The sequence below is a fragment of the Oryx dammah genome, unplaced genomic scaffold (assembly GCF_014754425.2).
Source record: "Oryx dammah isolate SB20612 unplaced genomic scaffold, SCBI_Odam_1.1 HiC_scaffold_17, whole genome shotgun sequence".
NCBI lineage: Eukaryota > Metazoa > Chordata > Mammalia > Artiodactyla > Bovidae > Oryx > Oryx dammah.
Window position 1 is genome coordinate 8,395,032 of NW_024070201.1, and position 19,810 is coordinate 8,414,841.

General features: G+C 39.7%; 1 protein-coding gene and 1 non-coding gene across 2 annotated transcripts in view; both read right to left on the reverse strand.

The window, feature by feature from the left end:
* The window catches only part of CNTN5 (contactin 5), a 650,920-nt gene that overhangs the window by 91,387 nt on the left and 539,723 nt on the right, over nt 1-19,810 (reverse strand). The gene's annotated exons all lie outside the window — the stretch shown is intronic.
* Nucleotides 11,056-11,128, reverse strand: TRNAW-CCA. Its single transcript has one exon. It is a non-coding gene; the product is annotated as a tRNA-Trp (tRNA).

Consider the following 19,810-nt stretch of genomic DNA (forward strand, 5'->3'; position numbering starts at 1 on the left):
AAATCCCACTTGATTTTGGTGTGTGATTCTATTTACGCATTGTTCAATTCAGCTTGTTAATATTATGTTGAAGATTTTTGAATGTGTTCATCAGTGATATTGGCATATATTTTTCTTTTCTGTATTGTCTTTATCTAGTTTTGTATCAAGGTGATGCTTCTTGATGATGCTTCAATGATTTTGGAAGTGTCTTTATCTCTCAATTTTTTGGACAGTTTGAAAAGAATAGGTGTTAACACACTTTTAAATTTTTGGACTTCAGAAGTGGAACTAGTGGTAAAGACCTGCCAGCCAATGCAAGAGACATGGGTTTGATTCCTGGGTTGAGAACATCCCCTGGAGGAGGGCATGGCAACCCACTCCAGTATTCTTGCCTGGAGAATCTCATAGACAGAGGAACCTGGCAGGTTGCAGTCCATAGGGTCACAAGAGTCAGATACAAGTGAAGTGACTTAGCATGCAAGTATGAACATACATCAGCAGACCAATGCATTCCTTTAAAAAATATTTTATTTATTTTTTGGCTGTGCAGTCTCTTAGTTTCTTGATCAGGGATCTAATCCACAGCTCCTGGACCACTGGACAGCCTGGGAAGTCTCTAGCCTTTAGCTATTTAGTAGTATATTGTTTACCATCCATGTGTTTGTGTTTTTTGCAATTTTTATCTTGTAGTTGATTTCTATTCTTAAGTCATTGTAGTTGGAAAAGTGCTCAGTATGATTTAATTCTTTAAATTTGTGCTGTGGTCTAGCATGTTGTTTATCCTGGAGACTAATACATGTGTGCTTCAAGAGAATGTGTTTTCTGCTCTTTTGGATGGAATGCTCTGTAGATATCAATGAATCCACCTGGTATAATGTATCATCTAAGGACAGTGTTTCCTATTGATTTCCTGTCTGGAAGCTGAGTCCATTAATATAAGTAAAATCTTAAAATCCTCACTACTATTGTGTTACTGCCAAGTTTTCCTTTATTTTGCTAATATAGGCTTTATGTATACAAGCGTTCCTGTGTTGCATTTATATATATATATATATATATATATTTTAATTTATAATTGTTATGTTTTCTTTTGGATTGATATTTATATATAAATATATATTTGTATTTATTAAATAAATATATATATTTATAATTGTTATATTTTCTTTTTGGATTGATCTCTTCCACAGTATAAAATATCTTTGTTTGTCTCTTGTTACAGTTTTTGCTTTAAAGTCTATTTTGTCTAACATAAGTGTTGATACCACAGATTTATTTCTGTTTCAGTGTGCATAGAATACTTTTTTCCAGTATGAAAAGGCAAAAAGATATGATACTGAAAGATGACCCCCCAGGTCGGTAGTGCCAAATACACTAACTGGAGAAAAGTGGATAAATAACTCCAGAAAGAATGAAGAGGCTGAGCCAAAGCAAAAACAATGCCCAGTTGTGGATGTGACTGGTGATAGAAGTAAAGTTTGATGCTGCAAAGAATAATATTGCATAGGAATCTGGAATGTTAGGTCCATGGATCAACGTAAATTGGAAGTGGTCAAACAGGAGATGGCAACAGTGAACATTGACATTTTAGGAATCAGTGAGATAAAATGGAGTGGAATGGGTGAATTTAACTCAGATGACCGTTATACCTACTACTGTGAGCAAGAATCCCTTAGAAAAAATGGAGTAGCCTTCAATTAAAAAAAAAAAAAAAGAGTCCAAAATGCAGTACCTGGGTGCAATCTCAAAAGTAACAGAATGATCCTTGTTTATTTGCAAGACAAACCCCTCAGTATCACAGTAATCCAAGTCTATGCTCCAACCACTAACTCCAAACAAGCTGAAGTTGAACAGTTCTATAAAGACCAATAAGACCTTCTAGAACTAACACTAAAAAAAAAAAAAAAAAAAAAAAGTCCTTTACATGATAGGGGAATGGAATGCAAAAGTAGAAAGTCAAGAGATACCTGAAGTAGCATGTAAGTTTGGCCTTAGAGTACAAAATGAATCAGGGCAAAGGCTAACAGAGTTTTGCCAAGGAAATGCACTGGTCATAGCAAACACCCTCATCCAACAACACAAGAGATGATTTTACACATGGAAATCACCAGTTGGTTGATATCAAAATTAGACTGACTCTATTTTTTATAGCTGAAGATTGAGAAACTCTATACAGTCAGCAAAAACAAGACCAGGACCTGACTGTGGATAAGGTAATGAACTCCTTATTGCAAAATTCAGGCTTAAATAAAGTAGGGAAAACCACGAGACCATTCAGGTATGATCTAAATCAGAACTTTTATAATTATACAGTGGAAGGGACTTCCCTGGTGTCTCAGATGGTAAAGCGTCTGCCTACAATGTGGGAGACCCAGGTTCGATCCCTGGGTTGGGAAGATCCTCTGGAGAAGGAAATGGTAACCCACTCCAGTACTCTTGCCTGGAAAATCCCATGGACGGAGAAGACTGGTAGGCTACAGTCCATGGGGTTCCAAAGAGCCGGACACAACTGAGCGATTTCACTTCATACAGTGGAAGTGACAAAGAGATTCAAGGGATTAGATCTGACAGACACAGTGCCTGAAGAACTATGGACAAAGGTTCATAACATTGTTTAAGGTGCAGTGATCAAAATTATCCCCAAGAAAAAGAAATGCAAAAAGGCAAAATGGTTGTCTGAGGAGGCCTTACAAATAGCTGAGAAAAGAAGAGAAGCTAAAAGCAAAGGAGAAAAGGAAAGATATATCCATCTGAATGTACATTTCCAAAGAATAGCAAGGAGAGATAAGAAAGCCTTCCTCAGTGATCAGTGCAAAGAAATAGAGGGAAAAAATAAAATGGGAAAGTCTAGAGACCTTTTCAAGAAAATTAAAGTTACCAAAGGAATATTTCATGCAAAGATGGACACAATAAGGACAGAAATTGTATGGACATAAAAGATGCAGAATATATTACAAAAAGGTGGCAAGAATACACAGAAGAATTATATAAAAACGATCTCAATGACCCAGATAACCATGATGTTGTGATCACTCACCTAGAGCCAAACATCTTGGAGTGTGAAGTCAAGTGGACCTTATGAAGCATCACCACGAATAAAGCTAATGGAGGTGATGGAATTCCAGCCGAGCTTTTTCAAATCCTAAAAGATGATAGTATTAAAGTGCTTCCCTCAATATGCCAGGAAATTTGGAATACTCAGCAGTGACCACAAGACTGGAAAAGGTCAGTTTCCATTCCAATCTCAAAGAAAGGCAATGCCAAAGAATGTTCAAACTAACACACAATTGCACTCATCTCACATGCTAGCAGAATAATGCTCAAAATTCTCCAAGCTAGGCATCAACAGTACATGAGAGAAATTCCATATGTAGAAGCTGGATTTAGAAAAGGCAGAGGAACCAGAGACAAAATTGCCAACATCCATTGGATCATAGAAAAAGGAAGAGAATTCCAGAAAAACATCTACTTCTGCTTCATTGACTAAGCCAAAGCCTTTGACTGTGTGCATCTCAACAATCTGTGAAAAATTCTTAAAGAAATGGGAATACCAGACCACCTTACCTGCCTCCTGAAAAATCTGTATGTAAGAAACAACAGTTAGAACCAGATAGAGAACAAAGGAGTACGTCAAGACTGTATATTGTCACCCTGCTTGTTTAACTTCTATGCAGAATACATCATGTGAAATTCCCAGCTGGATGAAGCACAAGCTGGAATCAAGCTTTCTGGGAGAAATATCAATAACCTCAGACATACAGATGACACCACCCCTATGGTAGAAAGCAAAGAAAGACTAAAGAGTCTCTTGATGGAAGTGAGACAGGAGAGAGAAGCTAGTTTAAAACTCACCATTCAAAACACGAAGACCATGGCATCCAGTCCCATCACTTCATGGCAAATAGACAGGGAAACAATAAAGACAGTGAAAGACCTTATCTTCTTGGGATCCAAAATCATTGCAGATGGTGACAGCAGCCATGAAATTAAAAGACACTTCCTGCTTGGAAGGAAAGCTTTGACAAGCCTAGACAGCATATTAAAAAGCAGAGACATTACTTTGAGAACAAAGTTCTGTCTAGCCAAAGGTATAGTTTTTCCAGTAATCATGTGTGGATTTGAGAGCTGGACCATAAAGAAAGGTGAGCACCAAAAAATTAATGCTTTTGAATTGTGGTGTTGGAGAAAACTCTTGAGAGTCCTTTGGACTGCAAGGAGATCAAACCAGACAATCCTAAAGGAAATAAGTCTTGAATACTCAGTGGAAGGACTGATGCTAAAGCTGAAGGTACAATACTTTGGCCTCCTGATGATCAAATAACTGACTCATGGAAAAGACCTCGATGCTAGGAAAAATTGAAGCCAGCAGAAGTGGACAACAGAGGATGAGATGATTGGATGGCATCACTGAATCAATGGACATGAGTTTCATCAACCTCCAGGAGTTGGTGATGTACAGGGTGATGTACAGGTGATGTAAAGTCTGGTGTGCTGCAGTCTATGGGGTCACAAAGAGTTGGTTATTACTGAGAGCCTGAACTGAACTGACCTGACCTTTGTCCATCCCCCCACTTTCAATTTGTTTCTGTAGAACTGATGTGAGTCTCTTGTCAGCATCATATATATGGTTCTTGTTTTCTCATTCATTCACTGTATTTCCTTCGATTGGAGCATTAGTCTATTTAAATTTATAATGATTATTGATAAGTATGGAGTTATTACATGGTTACTTGTTTTCTGGTTGTTTCTATAGTTCTTTTTTGTTCTGTTCTTTTCTCTCTTGTGATATGATGACTATTTTTAGGTTTATATTTGGATTTCTGTCACATTTTTGTGTGTACTTCTTGTAAATATTTGATGTGTGATTATCATGATGTTCATATATAAATATATAGCTGTATATACATATATACACACAGTTTTATATACTATATTATAATTATTAAATTGGTCATGTCAAGTTTAAATGCATTTTAACAACTCTGCATTTTTACTCCCTCTGATGTTTAATGTTATTGACATCATTTTATACCTTTTGTTTTTTGTATCCCTTAACAATTTACTATTTTCATAAAAGATTTAACTATTTTTGTCTTTAACCTTCCTACTAGGTTTATATGTGATTCAAAGTCATTCAAAGTGTTAGTTTTTCAGTCGTGTCTGACTCTTTGTGACCACATGGACTGTAACTCACCAAGCTCCTGGGTCTGTTTAATTCTCCGGACAAGAATAATGGAGTGGGTTGCCATTCCCTTCTCCAGAAAAAAGTGAAAGTGAAAGTCACTCAGTTGTGTCCAACTCTTTGCGACCCCATGGACTATAGAGTCGATGGAATTCTCCAGGCCAGAATACTGGAGTGGGTAACCTTTCCTCTTCTAAGGGATCTTTCCAACCCAAGGATTGAACCCAGGTCTCCCTGATGGCAGGTGGATTCTTTACCAGCTGAGCCACTACAGAAGCCCGAGAATACTGGAGTGGGTACCCTATCCTTTCTCCAGGGGATCTTCCCAATGCAAGAATCGCCCAGGATCTCCTGCATTGCAGGAAGATTCTTTAGCACCTGAGCTACCAGGGAAACCCCCCTTCTCCAGGCGATCTTTCCAATCCAGGGATCAGATCCTGGTCTCCTGAATTGTAGGTAGATTCTTTACTGCCTGAGCCACCAGGGAAGCCAAACTTATACGTGGTTAGTCTACTACTTTTAAGTTTTTTTGTGTTTTAAGTTTTTGTGTTTACCTTTACTATTGAGGTTTTCCTTTTTATACTTTTAATATTTCTCAGTCAGTTAGTCAGTTCAGATGCTTCACACTCAAGGATGTCTGGCTCTAGGTGAGTGAAAATACACTTTTATTGTGACAGTTCATATTTCTAATTGTGGTCTTTTGTACTTTGAGTTATCCCTTTAACATTCCTTGTAAAGCTGGTTTGGTGGTGCTGAACTATTTTAAGTTTTGCTTGTCTGTAAATCTGCTTATCTCTCTTTCACATTTTACTGATATCCCCTTTTAGGTAGAGTATTCTAGGTTGTACATTTTTTTCCTTTCATCATTTTGAATACATCATGCCACTTCTTACCTGCAATGTTTCTGCCCAGAAGTCAGTTTCTTTTATTATGTGGATTCTTTTGTAATATGTTTTTCTCTGACTGATTTTAAAATTATCTGTTTCTCTTTAATGTCAACATTTAATTATGTTGTGTCTTGGTTTCAGATTCTTTGGGTAGATCTTACTTGGGATGCTCTGTGCTTCTGGAAGCCTGCCATTTGCTCCCATTACCAGCTTAGGGAAGTTTTCCGCTATTATTTCTTTAAATGAATTATCTGACCCTTTCTCTCTTCTTTTTCTGGGGCCTCTATAATGTGAATGTTAGTAAACTTGGTGTTGTCCCAGAGGTCTCTTAAACTGTTTTTAAAATTATTTTTTCCTTTTTTTTTTCAACTTTGGTAATTTTCACTACTCTGTCTTTGGTTTGATGATTTGTTACTCTGTATTATCTAATATGGCACTGATTTTTTTTCTTGTATATTTATTTTAGTTATTGTATGTTTTCAGCTCTGTTCGGACTTTTTAATATTTTCTATCTTTGTTAAAAATATCACTATGTTCATGCATGTTCTTCTGCATTTAGTGAGCATCTCTGTGAAGAGTACCTTGAATTTCTTAACAAGTAGATTGCTTATCTCCACTTTGTTCAGTTTTTTTCTAAGATTTTTTAAGATTTTGTCTTGTTCCTTGTACCATATTCCTCTGTCTTCCTAATTTGTCTATTGGTCTGTTTATTTCTATATGTTAGATACATCAATTACATTTCCCATCATTGAGAAGTGATCTCAATGTAGGAGATGCCCCCTAGGGCCCAGCAGCATACCCCCTTCTGATCAGTGGAATATATGTTCTAGGGGCATGCCTATTTGAGCTGCATGGCCCCATCCATTGTGGTAGAGCTGACTATTGTGCATTCTCTTGTAGGCCAGACTGGTTCCCAGTCTGTTTGCCTGTCAAGTACTGCCTCATGACTCCTGGCCTGCTGAGAGAAGGGCAAAGTTTTGAAGTGATTAGCTGCTCAGTCCAAGAGGGCTCTGAGCTGGTATCAGCTTGATGGTGGGTAGGTAGTCCCTGATCACTAATAATCTAGAGCGAGGACTCCAAAATATCACTTGCCAGCATCAATGTGCTGCAGTAGAATGAGCTCCCCAAAATGACTGTGGCCAGTGTCTATATCTGCAAGGGGAAACTCTGTTGCCTCCGGCTTTTCTAGGAGGCTGTCCAAGATCAGAGTGCCTGATCCAGAATCCTTTAAAATTACTGTCTCTTCACTGGGACTTGAAGGGTTGAGATTTTGTGCATGCACTTTGAGAGTGGAGTCCTTGTTCCTATAGCCCCTCCTGCTCTCTGAGTACAAATTCAGCTAGCCTTCAACAACAGAAGTTCTAGGGGCTCTTCTCCGATACAGGATGCCTAGGATCGGGAGCCTGCTATAGGGATTGGGATCTTTGCTGCTTGGGGAGAACCCCTGCAACTGTGATCACACTCCCATTTGCGGGTTGCATACCTGGTGTTGTGGGTCTCAGCTACACTGTGTCTCTGTCCTTCCTCCCCATCTCTGTTGTGTTTTCTTCTTTATATCTCCAGTTGCAGAAATATCGCTTCCGCTAGTCTTAAAATCATTCTGTAGATACTTACTCTGTAAATAGTTGTAGTTTTGGTATGCCTGCAGAAAGTGGTGAGTTAAGAATCTTCCTACTTGGCCGTCTTTACTACAAGTGTGCATACTTAGTCACTCAGTCATGACTGACTCCTTGAAACCCCATGGACTAGAGCCTGCCAGACTCCTCTGTCCAGTGCGATTCTCCAAGCAAGAATACTGGAGTGGGTTGCCATATCCTACTCCAGAGGAATCTTCCCAATGCAGGGATTGAATCCATGTCTCCTACATTGGCAGGACCACTGAGTTACCTGGGAAGTATCTTCACCACACATATGCTGAAATTTTAAACAGAGTGGTCAGTATAAACCTCGTTAAGAAAGTACATTTAAGTGAACTTCTGACTGAAGTTTGGATTTAGCAATACCAGTATTTAGAAGAAAGCATCCCACTCAGAAGGAATAACTAATACAGAGGTATTAGAAGAATTATATGCAGAATATAAGAAGACCAGTGAGTCAGGATCATCGCAAGCTTTAGGGAGAATGGTAGAAGATGAGTTTGTAGAGAGATCAGTTCAGTTCAGTTCAGTTCAGTCGCTCAGTCGTGGCCGACTCTTTGCGACCCCATGAATCGCAGCACACCAGGCCTCCCTGTTAATCACCATCTCCTGGAATTCACTCAGACTCATGTCCATTGAGTCTGTGATGCCATCCAGCCATCTCATCCTCGGTCGTCCCTTTCTCCTCCTGCCCCCAATCCCTCCCAGCATCAGGGTCTTTTCCAAAGAGTCAACTCTTCGCATGAGGTGGCCAAAGTAATGGAGTTTTAGCTTCAGCATCATTCCTTCCAAAGAAATCCCAGGGTTGATCTCCTTCAGAATGGACTGGTTGGATCTCCTTGCAGTCCAACGGACTCTCAAGAGTCTTCTCCAACACCACAGTTCAAAAGCATCAATTTTTCGGCGCTCCACTTTCTTCACAGTCCAACTCTCACATCCATACACGACCACAGGAAAAACCATAGCCTTGACTAGATGGACCTTTGTTGGCAAAGTGATCTCTCTGCTTTTGAATATGCTATCAAGGTTGGTCATAACTTTTCTTCCAAGGAGTAAGCGTCTTTTAATTTCATGGCTGCAGTCACCATCTGCAGTGATTTTGGCGCCCCAAAAAATAAAGTCTGACACTGTTTCCACTGGTTCCCCATCTATTTCCCATGAAGTGATAGGACCAGATGCCATGATCTTCGTTTTCTGAATGTTGAGCTTTAAGCCAAAATTTTCGCTCTCCTCTTTCACTTTCATCAAGAGGCTTTTTAGTTCCTCTTCACTTTCTGCCATAAGAGTGGTGTCATCTGCATACCTGAGGTTATTGATATTTCTCCAGGCAATCCTGATTCCAGCTTGTGTTTCTTCCAGTCCAGCGTTTCTCATGATGTACTCTGCATATAAGTTAAATAAGCAGGGTGGCAATATATAGCCTTGACGTGCTCTTTTTCCTGTTTGGAACCAGTCTGTTGTTCCATGTCCAGTTCTAACTGATTCTTCCTGACCTGCATACAGATTTCTCAAGAGGCAGGTCAGGTGGTCTGGTATTCCCATCTCTTTCAGAATTTTCCACAGTTCATTGCGATCCACACAGTCAAAGGCTTTGGCATAGTCAATAAAGCAGAAATAGATGTTTTGCTGGAACTCTCTTGCTTTTTCCATGATCTAGCAGATGTTGGCAATTTGATCTCTGGTTCCTCTGCCTTTTCTAAAACCAGCTTGAACATCAGAAAGTTCACAGTTCACATATTGCTGAAGCCTGGCTTGGAGAATTTTGAGCATTACTTTACTAGCATGTGAGATGAGTGCAATTGTGTGGTAGTTTGAGCATTCTTTGGCATTGCCTTTCTTTGGGATTGGAATGAAAACTGAACTTTTCCAGTCCTGTGGCCACTGCTGAGTTTTCCAAATTTGCTGGCATCTTGAATGCAGCAGTTTCACAGCATCATCCCTCAGGACTTGAAGCAGCTCAACTGGAATTCCATCACCTCCACTAGCTTTGTTCGTAGTGATGCTGTCTAAGGCCCACTTGACTTCACATTCCAAGATGTCTGGCTCTAGATTAGTGATCACATCACCATGATTATCTGGGTCGTGAAGATCTTTTTTGTATAGTTCTTCTGTGTATTCTTGCCACCTCTTCTTAATGTCTTCTGTTTCTGTTAGGTCCATACCATTTCTGTCCGTTATCGAGCCCATCTTTGCATGAAATATTCCCTTGGTATCTCTAATTTTCTTGAAGAGATCTAGTCTTTCCCATTCTGTTGTTTTCCTTGATTTCTTTGCATTGATTGCTGAAGAAGGCTTTCTTATCTCTTCTTGCTATTCTTTGGAACTCTGCATTCAGATGCTTATATCTTTCCTTTTCTCCTTTGCTTTTTGCCTCTCTCCTTTTCACAGCTATTTGTAAGCCCTCCTCAGACAGCTATTTTGCTTTTTTGCATTTATTTTCCATGGGGATGGTCTTGATTGCTGTCTCCTGTACAATGTCACGAACCTCATTCCATAGTTCATCAGACACTCTATCTATCAGATCTAGGCCCTAAATCTATTTCTCACTTCCATTGTATAATCATAAGGGATTTGATTTAGGTCATACCTGAATGGTCTAGCGATTTTCCCTACTTTATTCAATTTGAATCTGAATTTCATAATAAGGAGTTCATGATCTGAGCCACAGTCAGCTCCTGGGGAGCAAAGTCATATGGGATATCGGCTTCCATCCTAAGGCAAATGAAGAGACAGTGAGGAATCGATACTCTGTTATCTTTTAATACATTAGCTTTAAGTTATGTTGAAAATAGAAAGCAGTTGGGTGTGAGAGTTGGACTGTGAAGAAAGCTGAGCACCAAAGAATTGATGCCTTTGAACTGTGGTGTTGGAGAAGACTCTTGAGAGTCCCTTGGAATGCAAGGAGATCCAACCAGTCCATTCTAAAGGAGATCAGCCCTGGGTGTTCTTTGGAAAGAATGATGCTGGAGCTGAAATTCCAGTACTTTGGCCACCTCATGAGAAGAGTTGACTCATTGGAAAAGATTCTGATGCTGGGAGGGATTGAGGGCAGGAGGAAAGGGGACAACCGAGGATGAGATGGCTAGATGGCATCACCAACTTGATGGACGTGAGTTTGGGTGAACTCTGGGAGTTGATGATGCACAGGGAGGCCTGGCATGCTGCAATTAATGCAAAGAGTCGGACACAACTGAGCAGCTGAACTGAACTGAACTGAAGGTTAAATGAAATAGGTGGAAAGGTGAAGTCGCTCAGTCATGTCCGACTCTTTGCGACCCCGTGGACTGTAACCTACTAGGCTTCTCCGTCCATGGGATTCTCCAGGCAAGAATACTGCAGTGGATTGCCATTTCCTTCTCCAGAGGATCTTCCTGACCCAGGGATCGAACCTGGGTCTCCCGCATTGGAGGCAGACGCTTTAACCTCTGAGCCACCAGGGAAGCCTAATGAAATCATAAGGTTGGTGTAATGATCTGATGAGATTACTGTCTTTATAAGAAGAGACAATGGAAAACTTGTCTCCTCGTTCCTCTCTGCCAGGTGAGCACACACTAAGAAAGCTACTTACTCTCTGTAAGCCACGGGGACCATCCTTGCCAGGAATCAAACTGAACTAGCTGTCACCTACACCTTGGGATTCTCAATCTCCAGAACTGTTAGAGAAAATATTTTCTTGTTTAAGCCAATTCAGTTCAGTTCAGTCACTCAGTTGTGTCCGACTTTTTGCGACCCCATGAATTTCAGCACGCCAGGTATTCCTGTCCATCACCAACTCCCAGAGTTCACTCAGACTCACGTCCATCGAGTCAGTGATGCTATCCAGCCATCTCATCCTCTGTCGTCCCCTTCTCCTCCTACCCCCAATCCCTCCCAGTATCAGAATCTTTTCCAATGAGTCAACTCTTCACATGAGGTGGCCAAAGTATTGGAGTTTCAGCTTTAGCATCATTCTTTCTAAAGAACACTCAAGACTGATCTCTTTTAGAATGGACTGGTTGGATCTCCTTGCATTCCAAGGGACTCTCAAGAGTCTTCTCCAACACCACAGTTCAAAAGCATCAATTCTTCAGCGCTCAGCTTTCTTCACAGTCCAACTCTCACATCCATGCATGACTACTGGAAAACCATAACCTTGACTGGATGGACCTTTGTTGGGAAAGTAATATCTCTGCTTTTGAATATGCCACGTAAGTTGTTCATAACTTCCTTCCATGGAGTAAGCATCTTTTAATTTCATGGCTGCAATCACCATCTGCAGTGATTTTGGAGCCCCCCAAAATAAAATCTGACACTGTTTCCACTGTTTCACCATCTATTTCCCATGAAGTGATAGGACCAGATGCCCACCTAGGTAACGATATTTTGTTATGACAGTCCAAGCAGACTAATACACTGTCTCTCCCACAGTACTTCTGATCCTTATATTTCTTAATTTTTTTCATACATTAATTTCTCCCAAAATACAATATAACTTATGTTCTTATTATGTCCTCTGTTTAATTTTTCCCTCCCCCAAGTGAATTCAATCTCCACAAGGGCAGAAAATTTTTTTTGTTTTTGTTATTACCCCATATATTCTATGGAGGTTACTTGATACATTTTTGTTAAGTGAATGAAAGGGGAGTTCGGATTGACAGGTATGATCAACAGTTAAGTTATATTTTTTTCTTGATGTAATTATTTCAGACATTATGTTAAAAAAGAAAATCAATGTAAAATGTAAAAAAAAAATACTTACTCAGAAAGCTATATATTAATATAATAATATTCTCTAAGCCATAGCTACTTCTTTGCATTGATTGCTGAGGAAGGCTTTCTTATCTCTCCTTGCTATTCTTTGGAACTCTGCATTCAGATGCTTATATCTTTCCTTATCTCCTTTGCTTTTCGGTTCTCTCCTTTTCAAAGCCATTTGTAAGGCCCCCTCAGACAGCCATTTTGCTTTTTTGCATTTCTTTTTCATGAGGATGGTCTTGATCACTGTCTCCTGTACAATGTCATGAACCTCTGTCCATAGTTCATCAGGCACTCTGTCTATCAGCTCTAGTCCCTTAAATCTATTTCTCACTTACACTATATAATCATAAAGGATTTGATTTAGGTCATACCTGAATGGTGGTTTTCCCTACTTTCTTCAATTTAAGTCTGAATTTGGCAATAAGGAGTTCATGATCTGAGCCACAGTCAGCTCCTGGTCTTGTTTTTGTTGACTGTATAGAGCTTCTCCATCTTTGGCTGCAAAGAATATAATCGATCTGATTTTGGTGTTGACCATCTGGTATTGTCCATGTGTAAAGTCTTCTCTTGCTTTGTTGGAAGAGGGTGTTTGTTATGACCAGTGCGTTCTCTTGGCAAAACTCTTTTAGCCTTTGCCTTGCTTCATTCCATACTCCAAAGCCAAATTTGCCAGTTACTCCAGGTGTTTCTTGACTTCCTACTTTTACATTCCAGTCCCCTATAATGAAAAGGACATCTTTTTTGAGTGTTAGTTCTAAAAGGTCTTGTAAGTCTTCATAGAACTGTTCAACTTCAGCTTCTTCAGCATTACTGATTAGGGTATAGGCTTGGATTACTGTGATATTGAATGGTTTGCCTTGGAGATAAACAGAGATCATTCTGTCGTTTTGGAGATTGCATCCAAGTACTGCATTTCAGACTCTGTTGTTGACCATGATGGCTACTCCATTTCTTCTAAGGATTCCTGCCTACAGTAGTAGATATAATGGTCATCTGAGTTAAATTCACCCATTCCAGTCCATTTTAGTTCGCTGATTCCTAGATTGTCGATGTTCACTCTTGCCATCTCCTGTTTGACCACTTCCAATTTGCCTTGATTCATGGACCTGACTTTCCAGGTTCCTATGCAATACTGCTCTTTACAGCAGCAGACCTTGCTTCTATCACCAGTCACATCCACAACTGTGTATTGTTTTTGCTTTGGCTCCATCCTTTCATTCTTTCTGGAGTTATTTCTCCACTGATCTCCAGTGGGGAGTTCCTCTTTCAGTATCCTATCATTTTGCCTTTTCATACTATTCATGGGGTTCTCAAGGCAAGAATACTGAAGTGTTTTGCCATTTCCTTCTCCAGTGGACCACATTCTGTCAGACCTCTCCACTGTGACCTGTCCATCTTAGGTGGCCCCACTTGGCAAAGCTTAGTTTCATTGAGTTAGATAAGGCTGTGGTTCGTGTGATCAGAAGACAATGCCAAAGAATGCTCAAACTACCACACAATTGCACTCATCTCACATGCTAGTAAAGTAATGCTCAAAATTCTCCAAGCCAGTCTTCAGCAATACATGAACTGTGAACTTCCAGATGTTCAAGCTGATTTTAGAAAAGGTAGAGGAACCAGAGATGAAATCTCAAACAACCACTGGATCATTGAAAAAGCAAGAGAGTTCCAGAAAAACATCTATTTCTGCTTTACTGACTAAACAAAAGGTTTGACTGTGTGGATCACAATAAACTGTGGACAATTCTGAAGGAGATGGGAATACCAGACCACCTGGCCTGCCTCTTGAGAAACCTGTATGCAGGTCAGGATGTAACAGTGAGAACTGGACAAGGAACAACGGACTGGTTCCAAACTGGAAAAGGAGTACGTTAAGGCTGTATATTGTCACCCTGCTTATTTAACTTCCATGCAGAGTACATCATGAGAAATGCTAGACTGGAAGAAACACAAGCTGGAATCAAGATTGCCTGGAGAAATATCAATAATCTCGGATATGCAGATGACACCACCACCCTTACGGCAGAAAGTGACTAAAAAGCCTCTTGATGAAAGTGAAACATGAGAATGAAAAAGTTGACTTAAAGCTCAACATTCAAAAAACTAAGATTATTGCATCTGGTCCCATCACTTTATGGCAAATAGATGGGGAAACAGTGGAAACAGTGTCGGACTTTTTTTGTGGGGGCTCCAAAAATCACTGCAGATGGTTACTGTACCTATGAAATTAAAAGACACTTACTCCTTGGAAGAAAAGTTATGACCAACCTAGACAGCATATTTAAAAGTAGAGACATTGCTTTGCCAACAAAGGTCCGTCTAGTCAAGGCTATGGTTTTTCCAGTAGTCATGCATGGATTGAGACTGGACTGTGAAGAAAGCTGAGCACTGAAGAATTGATGCTTTTGAACTGTGGTGTTGGAGAAGACTCTTGAGAGTCCCTTGGACTGCAAGGAGATCCAACCAGTCCATCCTAAAGGAGGTCAGTTCTGGGTGTTCATTGGAAAGACTGATGCTGAAAGTGAAACTTCAGTACTTTGGCCACCTCATGGGAAGAGTTGACCCATTGGAAAAGACCCTGATGCTGGGAGGGGTTGGGGGTAGGAGGAGAAGGGGACGACAGAGGATGAGATGGCTGGATGGCATCACCGACTGGATGGACATGAGTTTGGGTAATCTCCAGGAGTTGGTGATGGACAGGGAGGCCTGGCATGCTATGGTTCTTGGGGTCGCAAAGAGTCGAACTCGACTGAGACTGAACTGAACTGAAGCCATAGCTATAGGTTTTGAAAACGCCTACTCCCATTCTGCCTGAAACACAGGAGACCTGGTTTTTATCCCTGGGTTGGGAAGATCCCCTGGAGAAGGGAATGGCTACTCACTCCGTGATTTTGCCTGGAGAATCCCATTGACAGAGGAGCCTAGTGAGCTGCAATTCAGGGAATCACAAAGAGTTGGACATCACTGATCAACCAACCAACACACACACATCCCTTTCTACATTCTCTCCATCATCCTTAATCTAATTCCTCTTTAAAGAGAAAAAAATAGAATTCTAAATTCTTGGCTGCTTGTAAGGATTATAAAAATTGTAAAGAAGATAAATGTGAGTTGAAAGTATTAATATTTTGATGAAATAACATACAATATGAAATAGAATAAAACTTTTTAAGATACAATTTGGATTTTGATTTCAAAATGAACATTGTGGAGATTTAAGATAATGAAGAATGTATACCAAAGGAGTATTTTAAATCCTTGTAGGTATCTTTCTATAGTCTTTCTGGAAATCTGGAGACAAGTTGATTTCAAAGAAAACATTCTGCTTCAGAAAGAACATACAGAACTTTAGTGGAGGACTGCATGTTGATCCAAGGAGGAAAACTTGTTAAAATGTTTTTCCTATTAAAGGAATTGCATCTAAAGATAAATTAAATTAAAATTAAATTAAACTAAACTAAATAAACATGTTTAGTTGATAAATGTAACCTCATTCAGTGGAAATTATCCACAGAGAGAAGACTTATCCATTGATTGAAGAATAGTTAAGAAAAATATTTAAATTAAGTAAATAATGGCCCATCAATTCTATGATTACGGATGATTTGCCATTCCTAATTAAACATGGTCGTAAAAACAGCAAATACTGTTCAGTAATATGAACAAGAAACTCAGGTGTTCAAATAAGAAGCTGCTTGCCTGAAGAGAAAAGGGGATCTGCAAATACAATTATCTATTTCTTATGATTTTTATACTTTCTTCAAAATGAATAAATGGCCCCATTCACAGTCACTTGTTTTGAGTCTTATTTTGGGTGGGCAGCATTGATAAGTTAATTCTAGATGTGCTCGGTCCATGTGCAATTCATTACTTCATTTGTCAAAAATGAGAAACTTACTATTCTTTATATTCATGCTGGCATATAAAGGAATCCTAAGAGCTTTTAAAATGCTAGCTTATGCATTACATTAACATCTTTAGTGTTCAGACTGCAGAACTAAATCTTTTTTTCCCTAACATATATTTTTGCACCAAAGCATGTGCTTGCATGTGTGCCCAGTCACTTCAGTTGTGTCCAACTCTTTGTGACCCTATGGACTATAGCTTGTCAGGCTTCTCTGTCCATAGATTCTCCAGGGAAGAATACTGGAGTGGGTTGCCAAGTCCTCCTCCAGGAAATCTTCCTGACCCAGGGATAGAACCTGGGTCTCCTGCATTGCAGGCAGATTCTTTACCACTGAGCCACCAGGAAAGCTCATATAGGGCATATCTCTACTGAAATTGATTTGGGTTAGATGATAACTATGAAAGCAAAAGGTCTGCTGCCCCAGTGAAGATGATGTAGCCTCCAAAGGATTTCTTTTGCTAACACAGGCAATGAGTTTGCACTAGAAGCAGAACTCAAGAAACATTTAAAACAGCTGCTTTAGAGTAGGAGTCCCCAACATTTTTGGCACAAGGGATCGGTTATGTGGAAGATAATTTTTCCATGGACCAGGCAGTAATGCAAATGATGAGAAGTGTCAGATGAAGCTTCACTAGCCTGTCACTCACCTCCTGCTACAGGCTAACAGTACTGGTTCCCAGCCCAGGAGTTGGGGACTCCTGCTGTAAAGCATGGAAAAGTTGACAACTGCCCCTTGGCTTGCCTGGTGGATGGCAATGCCTTTACCATAGCTGCAAGAGATGCTGAGTTTTAGAGAAATGTGTGAGGTGAGGAGACACCTTGCTAGAGAATGATTTGATATTACTATCAAGGGCAAATAAAATCAATCCTTTATAGGTATACACTTTTGAAAAATATATGTTTACTTACAAATACAGTACAACTCGATTTTTTTAAAGCACTTACTGAACTGATTTTACTTCTTTATTTTTTTTAGTGTTGCCTTTTATTTTATTTATTTTTAAATTATTTTAATTGGAGGTTAGTTACTTTACAATATTGTGGTGGTTTTTGTCATACATTCACATGAATCAGCCATGGGTGTACAAGTGTTTCCCATCTGACACTCCCTCCCACTTCCCTCCCCATCCCATCTCTCAGGGTCATCTCAGTGCACTGTCTTTGAGTATCCTGTTTCATGCATCGAACTTTGACTGGTCATCTATTTCACATATGGCATTATACATGTTTCAATGTTGTTCTTTCAAATCATCCCACCCTCACGTTCTCCCACAGAGTCCAACAGTCTGTTCTTTATATCTGTGTCTCTTTTGCTGTCTTTTATATAGGGTCATCATTACCACCATCTTTCTAAATTCCATATGTATATGTTAATATACTGTATTGGTGTTTTTCTTTCTGACTTACTTTGCTCTGTGTAATAGGCTCCAGTTTCATCTGCCTCATTAGAACTGATTCAAATGTATTCTTTTTAGTGGCTGAGTAATACTCCATTGTGTATTTTTACCACAGGTTTCTTATCCATTCATCTGCCGATGGACATCTAGGTTGCTTCCATGTCCTAGCTCTTGTAAACAGTGCTGTGATGTACATTGGGGACATGTGTCTCTTTCAATTCTGGTTTCCTTGGTGTGTGTGCCCAGCAGGGGGATTGCTGGGTCATATGGCAGTTCTATTTCCAGCTTTTTAAGGAATCTCCATACCATTCTCCATAGTGGCTGTACTAGTTTGCATTCCCACCAACAGGGTAAGAGGGTTCCCTTGTCTCTGCACCCTCTCCTGCATTTACTGAACTGATTTGAAAAAGAGCTCTCTATTCAAATATAGGGCTTTCCCTGGTGGCTCAGTGGAAAAGAATCCACCTCTCAGTGCAGGAGATGATCTCTGGTTTGGGAAGATCCCCTAGAGAAGATAATGGCAACCCACTCCAGTATTCTTGCCTGAGACATCTCATGGAGAGAAGAGCCTGGTGGGCTGTAGTCCACAGGGTTGCAAAGAGTCAAATATGATTTAATGACTAAAACAGCAACAATTCAAATATATTTCCAATGTTCAAATTAATTAGATAAGAATGCCATTTTACATCAGGGACTTCTAAAATAAGTAAACAAACCCCAAATAGCATTTAATCAAAACAATTAAACCCTCTACACGTACAGAAATACACACCACTCCATTGTTTTTCCTTCGTTTATGCCTCCAAATTCAAAGTTTATATATTTACATATGTATATATATATACATAATATATACACATATCTATATATCCACTATCTATCATTATCTGTCTATCTGTGTGTTGTGCTGTGCTCAGATGCTCACTTGTGTCCAACCCTTGGTAATCCCATGGACTGTAGCCCTCCAGGCTCTTCTGTCCTTGGGATTTTTCTGGAAAGAATACTGGAGTGGGTTGCCATTTCTTTCTCCGGGGCATCTTCCTGTCCCAGGGATCACACCTACATCTCTTACATCTTCTTCATTGGCAGGTAGATTCTTTACCCCTAGCACCACCTGGGAAGCCCTCTGTCTATCTATCAAACAACAAAAAGTACAAACAGTTGAATAAAGGTATGTAAGAAATCAAGGAATACGAGTAACTAAGAAACTATGGAAGATGAGATATCCGGGATAGTTGTACCATGTGTTAAGAAGCACAAGAACATGGGTATGGGATGAGCAAGGAAACACATGTACATAGTGCCATGTACCACAAGGGAAATGTCCCAGGAAGCAAGTATTTTAGGCACTGTGGTGAGGGTGGGCAGAAAGCACAGCCACAGGCAAGAGAGTGAGCTTGATGAACACACAACACAAGATTTGAAGGTGAATCCATTTCCCAACAGCAGACCAAAATGCTAGGGCTCTCACACTTAGGATGACTTGGGAGCATCCTATAAATGAAGGCTATAAGAATTCTTGTATAAACCTGTTCACGCGGTCTGAATTTGCATCCTTTCCAGAATCATCTACCAAACATAGAGATTTCCTCAATTTCTTGGCTTTACATTTGCATCTCAGTATTAAAATGGAACCAGGAATGAGGCTGATACCCACAATTTTATACATTATTTATATTATAAAACAAATTTGTGCACATGTATAGTACACTATAATGATAATTATACTGAATTTTATGAATTACTATAGGAACCTAATATCAAGAAAAACTTGAATCATATTGACATTTTGCATTTAGATGAATGTACTTTTGCCCCTAGATTACAAGTTTAACACTGTCAGGAAGCGTTTAACAGGAGGCTTCCTGTGTGCTGTTTTGGATCTGTCAGGAATTCTCTGCTCCTTATTAATTCCTGAATACTCAGGAATTAAGAGGAGAGGCAAGCCTTTCCGGGAGGGCTGAAGAATCCAGGCATTTCCTTCATTAGGTTTTCTATACAGTGATAAGTACCCTCTTCCTTCTTGTGAACCATATGGCAAAAGTTATTGTTTACAACTCTCTCTCTCTTTAATAAGGATC